General features: G+C 52.4%; 1 long non-coding RNA gene across 1 annotated transcript; it reads left to right on the top strand.

Moving 5' to 3' along the window:
- Positions 1 to 4,303: 4,303 nt before the first annotated feature.
- Positions 4,304 to 6,166, top strand: LOC112206022 (uncharacterized). Its single transcript, XR_002940144.2, has 3 exons — positions 4,304 to 4,498; positions 4,890 to 5,025; positions 6,080 to 6,166. It is a non-coding gene; the product is annotated as an uncharacterized LOC112206022 (long non-coding RNA).
- Positions 6,167 to 7,414: the final 1,248 nt, after the last annotated feature.

The following is a 7,414-nucleotide window of genomic DNA, read 5'->3' as shown; positions in this document are numbered from 1 at the left end:
TATGTCATCTTCCTGTTTACTTTTGCTTCTTCTCAGGGATTATACCTGGATCTCTGACCTTCGGGCTCCCTACTTCCCTGGTGCCATGTTTCTGCCCTCTGCCTCTCCTGATATGATTATTAATTTTATATGTCAACTCAGCTAGGCCACAGTACTGGTATTTGGTTAAATACCAGTTTAGATATCCCAGTGAAGGTATTTTTTAGACGAGTTTAACATTTAAATCAGTCAACTTTAAGAAGAGCAGATTGGGGTGGGTGCGGTGGCTCGTGCCTGTAATCCCAGCAATTTGGGAGGCCTAGATGGGTGAATCACCTGAGGTCGGGAGTTCGAGACCAGCCTGACCAACATGGAGAAACCCATCTCTACTAAAATCACAAAATAAGCCAGGTGTGGTGGCACATGCCTGTAATCCCAGCTACTCAGGAGGCTGAGGCAGGAGAATTGCTTGAACCTGGGAGGCGGAGGTTGTGGTGAGCCGAGATCACACCATTGCACTCCAGCCTGGGCAACAGGAGCGAAACTCCATCTCAAAAAAAAAAAAAAAAAGAAAGAAAAGAAAAGCAGATTGCCCCGAAATGTGGGTGGATCTCATCCAGCCATTAAAAGGTTTTACAAGAAAAGGCCTATGGTTCCCTCGGGGAAGAGGGAATTTTGTCTCCAGAACACTTTCAGGCTTGAGCTGCGATATCAGCTCTTTCCTGGGTGGCCAGCCTGATGGTCTGTCCTGCAGATTTCAGATCCACAAGCCCCACAGTCACCTGAGCCAATTCCTCTCTCTCTCTCTCTCTATCACACACACATGCACACACACACACACACAACTGGTTCTGTTTCTCAGGAGAACCCTAATATACTTGGCCTGTGTTCAGTGACAGCACCCAAATCCCTATCTGCAGTCTGGGCCTCCTTCTGGGCTTCAGAACTGAGGATCCATTGGCCTCCTCTGTGTCTCCTCTAGGATTCCTAGCGGGCATCTCAGTCTTAGCACAGCTTCACCAAAGTAAGCGTCTACTTCAGCTCCACGACCTGCTGTGTCTCAGCCATCCTGGTCTCAGAGGCTGGCATCCATTCTTCTGGTGGCCCAGGCCCTGCTGTGGTCTGAATGTGTCCCCCAAAATTCATGTGTTGGAAACCTAATCCCCAATGAAACAGTGTTAGGAGGTGTGGTCTTTGGGGAGGTGTCAGGTCACGAGGGCTCCACCCTCAGGAATGGATTAATGCTGCTATAAAGAGGCTTATGAGAATGGGCTCTCCATTCTCCTGCTCTTCCACCATGTGAGGGCTCAGTTCATCCCTTTTTGTCTTTCCACCTTCTGTCATGTGAGGATCCAGCAAGACGGTCCACACCAAATGTTGGCACCTTGATCTTGGACTTCCAGCCTTTAGAACAGTAAGAAATAGATTCCTATTCTATGTAAATTACCCAATCTCGGGAATTCTGTTACAGCAGCACAAAATGGACCAAGGCAAATATTGGTACCCAGAATGTGGCTGCTGTAACAAATGCCTAAAAATGTGAAAGCAGCTTTGGAACTGAGTAATGGGCAGAGGCTGGGACAGGATGGAAGTGCACGCCAGGAAAAGCCTGTGTTGCCATGAACAGCCCATTGAGGGTGATCCTAGTGAGGGCTCAGAAGAGGACAGCTGTAGGGAAAGCTGGAATCTCCTTAGAGGTTACTTGAGTATTCATGAAGAGAATGCTGGTAGAAATATGGACAGTACAGGCCATTCTGATGAGGTCTCAGATGGAAATGAGGAACAGCGTATTAAAAACAGGAGGGAAAGTGATACTTGTTCCAGAGTGGAAAAGAACTGGGCTGAATTATGTCCATGTGCTAGGACTTCATGGAAGGCAGAACTTAAGAGTGATGAACTATGACTAGGCACAGTGGCTCATGCCTGTAATCCTAGCACTTCGGGAGGCCATGACAGGAGGATCATTTGAAGCTAGGAGTTCAAGGCCAACCTGGGCAACATAAGAAGACCCTGTCTCTACAAAATTTTTAAAAAATTAGCAGGCATGGTGGCATATGTCTGTAGACCCAGCTACTCAGGAGGCTGAGGCAGGAGGATCACTTGAACACAAGGGTTCAAGGCTATAGTGAGCTATGATCATGCCACTGCACTCCAGCCTGGGTGACAGAGTGAGACCCTGTCTCAAAAAAACAAAAAAAAATTGAAAAAGTAATGAACTGGATATGTGGCAGAAAAAACCTCTAAGCAGCAAAGTGTGCAGGATGCTATACATCCTCTCTTAGCTGCTCATAGTAAAATGCGAGAGGACAAATGATTTAAAGACGGAATGTATAACCACAAGCGAAGCAGAACACAAAGATTTGGAAAATTCTCAGCCTGGCCGCATAAAGAATAAAAAGGTGTGTTAAGGAGAAAATACCAAGGGTATGGCCAAGAGCCCATGTGATAAGGAGATGAGTATGGCTAGAAAGAAGCCAGGTGCTGTTCATCAAGACAGTGGGAGAAAGACTCTGAAGGGATTTGAGAGATCTGGATGACTCATCTCATCGTAAGCCCAGGGCCCTTGGAGCTTGAGGGCAGAATGATTTGGGGGGATGGGCCAGGGGCTGGCTGCCTTGGGTCTCTACTCCTTGTGTTTTGGCACGATACTCCTTGGCCACCCCAGCTGTGGCTCAAATGGGCACAGGTGTGGCTTGGGCTGCTGCTCCAAAGGGTGCAAGCTGTGAGCCTTGGCAGCATGCATGTGTTGCTAATTCTGCAGGCACACAGAGTGCAAGAGCTTTGGGGGTATGGCTGCCTCCCCTTGAATTCAAAGAATGCCACAGAGGGATAGCCCCCATTAGGGCAATGCCCACCAGAATTGTGGGGTTGGGTCTAAAACTAAGACAGGCCCTAAGTCCCCGGAGTCATCCTTGACTTCTCTTTCTCTCCCTGTCTCCTTCCCTTCCACCAATCCATTAGCAAACACTGTTGGCTTTACGTTCAAAATATGACCAAAATCATCTGAGAACTTCTCACCACCTTCAGGCCTGCTTCAAGCCACCCCCTACCGGCCCCTTCTCAGAGGCCCCCCCCACCCCCAGGTGCCATGTACTCTGTTAGCACCTGAGCCACAGCTGAGCCCTCCACTGCCCAGGAACCTCTGCCACTCCCCAGCTGCTCTGACTAAACACTGGATCTTTATAATGGCCCTGGGCCTTGAACCTGGGCCTTCTCTCCCTGAGCCCTCTGCCACTCTCCCCTGCTCACACCAGGCCAATGCTGACAACTTCCCCTCTGTGCTGTTCCGCTGCCTGGAATGCTCTCTGCCCAGATGTGTGCTTGGGTGACTGCTTGCCTCCCAGGAAGCTTGCTCAAATCTTGCCTCCTCAGTTAGGACAGCCCCGGCCATTCATCTCAAAGGCAAGGGGCACAGAGTATGGGCTCAGTACACGTATGGGGGAGGAGGGAGGGAGGGAGGTGGAGAGGGAGGAGGAGGAAAGGAGGAATGCACAGGCCATTTCATTCCAGCGAGAACAGGTCACAAGGCACACCCAAAAGCAACCCGGGTGGTACAAAACTAAAGATGACCGAAGGCCACCATGAACAGGCGGGAGAGGGCAGCTCTGTTCATCACCCCTGGGGCAGATGTGGAGACTCCAGATGTGTCACATCTGGTCAGCCCCTTCTCTGCCCCTTCCTACCCCCTGCCCCGCCCATCCACCAGGGCTTCAAGACAATACAGGAGACAGTTGTCCTCCTCCCAGGACCCTGAGAATGGCTGGGGCTGGGGAAGATGCTCAGTGGCCTTTGAAACTCAGCTTATTTTTGCGCCAAACGGGTGACCCTGCCACCCCCATGAAAAGGCAGAGCACTAGAATGAGAGTCCAGACTATGGACTCTAGTCCTCTTGATGTCCCAAGCTCAGCATGTGACCTCAGACTAGGCACTTAGCCTCTGTGGGCCTCAGTTTCCCCTTCTGTCCAAATCAGGGGGGTTGGAATGTGGTCACCCAACTAAAAGCCCACTCTATACACTGAGCGTCTACAAATACAAGGAACACAGAGTTGATTTGTTAGGAAACCTATCACGCCCATCCTGACCTAGATGGGTTTCACTCTGACGTTGTGCAGTCAAATGCTCTACCCCTGAGCTACACCCCCTACTCTGACGTTGTGACCGCTGCACCTGGGCTGATTGTACCCCAGACCAGGGGCAATGTCACCTGGCACCACCCTTTCCCACTACTCTTCCCTCTCGAGAGAGACTGGGGTTTCACACAGAGCAGTCGAGCCCCATAAATAGCAGCTGGCCACTCACAGGCCAACCCTCCCAGGCCCCAAAAAGGAAGTGAGAGACAGGCAGACACTTCTGTTCTTCCTGCAGAAAGTGCTGCTTCTGCAGTGACTCGTCAGATGCTCCCCAGAGCCCAGCACAGACCCGGCTCCACCCACTTCTGTGGGTTGGCCAGATGAGTGAGAAACACAGGCACAGCCAACGAGAGGGAGCTGAGGCCGGACCCAGGAGTCTTTTTCCTATGGTAGGGGATATCTCTGTGTGAGGAAGCCCCATGGGGAGTCCTTGGGTGAGTTGCCAGGAGGAGGTGACTCAGGATAAATTCCCTTAGGAGGTGCATTCACTTCTAGATCCAAAGAGTCATCCCCTACCTCCTTAGGGTAAAACTAGATTTTGAGTATCACAGTGTTTGTGGATAACCTGGCCCCAGTGAGTCCCCTTGCAAAGGCCTTTGGAGATGCTTCTGCACATGGACACTAGGAGCCATGAGCAGAGACAGTCCCTGCAGCAGCATCTGAAACCATGAACCCCGGGAAGACAACGTGGCACTGTTTTTGTCAGCCCTGCCTACGCTTTGCTAAAGTCTGTCCTTTCAGCTCTTTTTCATGTTGACCGCACCACTGTTTCCTGCCCAGGTCCTGCCTGATATAGTAACAGGGAAAGGGACGAATATGATGCAATGTGCTCTTGTAATGGAGCATCACAGAGCAGGTCAAAGACACAAGCCACACAGCAACGAGTGCAGACAGGCAGGGCAGAGCACAGCTGCACGTAAGTACATTTTAAACACGGACCCCAACATAGCACTAGACATTGTTCATAATGCCTCCCTACATATGTAAAACACAAAAGTGGATTGGAGACACACAGAGGGGAGACTGCAGGCGCCTCAGCCTCTCATCCCTCTTCTCATCAGGCCATTTCTGCTCTGCACCAGCGGTTCTCAACCAAAGTGCTTCTGCCTTCACTGTCAGGAGACATGTGGCCATGCTGTGGACATCTGGGGTGTCTCAATGATGGGGGTGGGAGGGATTGCTACTGGCATCTGGGGGTAGAGGCCAGGGATGTTCCCAACCATCCTAGGATGCATGGGACAGCCCCACCACAAAGCAGGTGTGGCCCCAGCTCGTTCACAGCTGTCTACTTCCTCCTGGCGTAGCTGCGCAACTTGTACAACCACAAGCAACACGTATTTGTTTTACAAGGAACTCACTGGAGACAGCACCCAGTCTGAGAACTTTGTACTACGGAAGGGTTTTGTTTTTGAAAACCGAAATTACAGAATAAATTACAGAGAGAGAGCAAGAGCGAGAGCGAGAGAGAAAGAGAGAGAGGGAAACTTCACCATATGGGTTCAAATGAGCAACCTGGGTATTCTCGGCTCCTGGTGGAAAGGGAGGTGCTAATCTCAGGTGGGCCCATCTGCTGTGGCATGAGGCTTGGTTTTGAGCTGCTCCTTCCACTCCTGGCACAGGAGGAGCAGATGTTTAGGGCAGCCACGTGACTAACTGGGCAGCCAAGACCAAGACTCCTGTGCACGCTGAAACTCATGTTCTCAGTGGAAAGGAAAGATCTGCCGACCACTCACTCAGGATGAGGGGTGTGGTGAGTCAGCCGTGGGGCCTCTGTGTGGCCCAGACCAAACAGCTGGTTTTGGGCATGGCAGAAGTCAGTGAGGCAAGGCCCTGATGGGTAGCGCTGACCTGAGTGCTACCTGGCTAAAGCCAAGGAGGAGCCATGCGGCAGAATCCGTTCATGCAGCTCGCATGCTACAAGTGGCTGCTAGTGTCTTGTGGAGATTTAAACTTAAAATCTTGCTTCTCAGCCCCACCAGGTACATTTCAGGTGCTCAGCAGTGCACTTGTGCTTTGTGGCTGCCTTCTGGACAGCATGGATGCAGACCGTCTCCAACCATCCCAGAAAGTTCCATCACAGGCACTGAGCCAAAACTGGCCATGGTGATGGAGCTGCCAGGAGGGCGAAGCCCAATCTCACTTTGGTCAACATGGTCAACATGTCAGGGAAGGGTATCCAGGGACAGGTGCCCAGGGGCGGGTGCCCAGCTGCAGAAAGGTCTTCAGGGAACCTCCCTGCTCACAGGCACTCTCTCAATGTCATCTCCTGCCTCCCAGCCCAATCACACTACATCCTGTCTTGGCTGCTCTCCTCCACTCTGCCCCAAGCCTGAAGCCATCTGTCCTTCCTCTAAGCTCCAGGAGTCTCTGGGAAGTGTTTATGGGTTAACTCTGTTGGAATGCACAGGGATTGCTCAGAATAAAGCTCACCAGCCTTTGTTGGCCTGGAGGCCCTGCCTGCCCTGCCTCTACTGCCTCTCTGTCCTCCCCCCTGGCTCTCTCCACCCCAGCCTAGGTTCCCCAAACACATCAGGCAGGGCCTGCTTGCGGCCTTTGCAGCTGCTGTTCCCTCTGCTCAGAATGCTCTTCCCCAACGCCCCCGGTCATCCCCCTGCCCCCCACTGCTTCAGTCAGATATCTCAAATATCACCTCATCAGAAAGCCTCCCATTCTAGCCGAAAGAGCTCAGGTATATGCACACTCACACACACACACACACACACACACACATTCACACATGCACCACACTCTCACACACTCTGATTCTCACACACTCACACACACACACCCTACATGCACACCCCACACGCCCCACAGGCACACTCTCCACACACTCACACACCCCACAGGCACCCCCCCCAAACACTCACACACCCCACACACCCCACAGGCACCCCCCACACACACACCCCACAGGCACACCCCACACATACACACCCCACAGGCACACCCCCCAAACACACACTCCACACACCCCACAGGCACCCCCCACACACTCACACACCCTACAGGCAAACCCCACACATACTCACACACCCCACAGGCACCCCACACACAGACACCCCACAGGCACCCCACACACACTCACATACTCCACAGGCACACCCCCCAAACACACACCCCACACACCCCACAGGCAGCCTCCCACACAAACACACCCCATAGGCACAGCCCCCAAACACTCACACACCCCACACACCCCACAGGCACCACACACACACTCACACCCCCCACAGGCACACCCCACACATACTCATACACCCCACAGGCACACCCCCCAAACACACACTCCACACACCCCATAG

The sequence above is a fragment of the Pan troglodytes genome, chromosome 19 (genome assembly GCF_028858775.2).
Source record: "Pan troglodytes isolate AG18354 chromosome 19, NHGRI_mPanTro3-v2.0_pri, whole genome shotgun sequence".
Classification (NCBI taxonomy): Eukaryota; Metazoa; Chordata; class Mammalia; order Primates; family Hominidae; genus Pan; species Pan troglodytes.
Note: the sequence above shows the minus strand (reverse complement) of the source record. Positions and strands in the feature narration are given on the sequence as shown.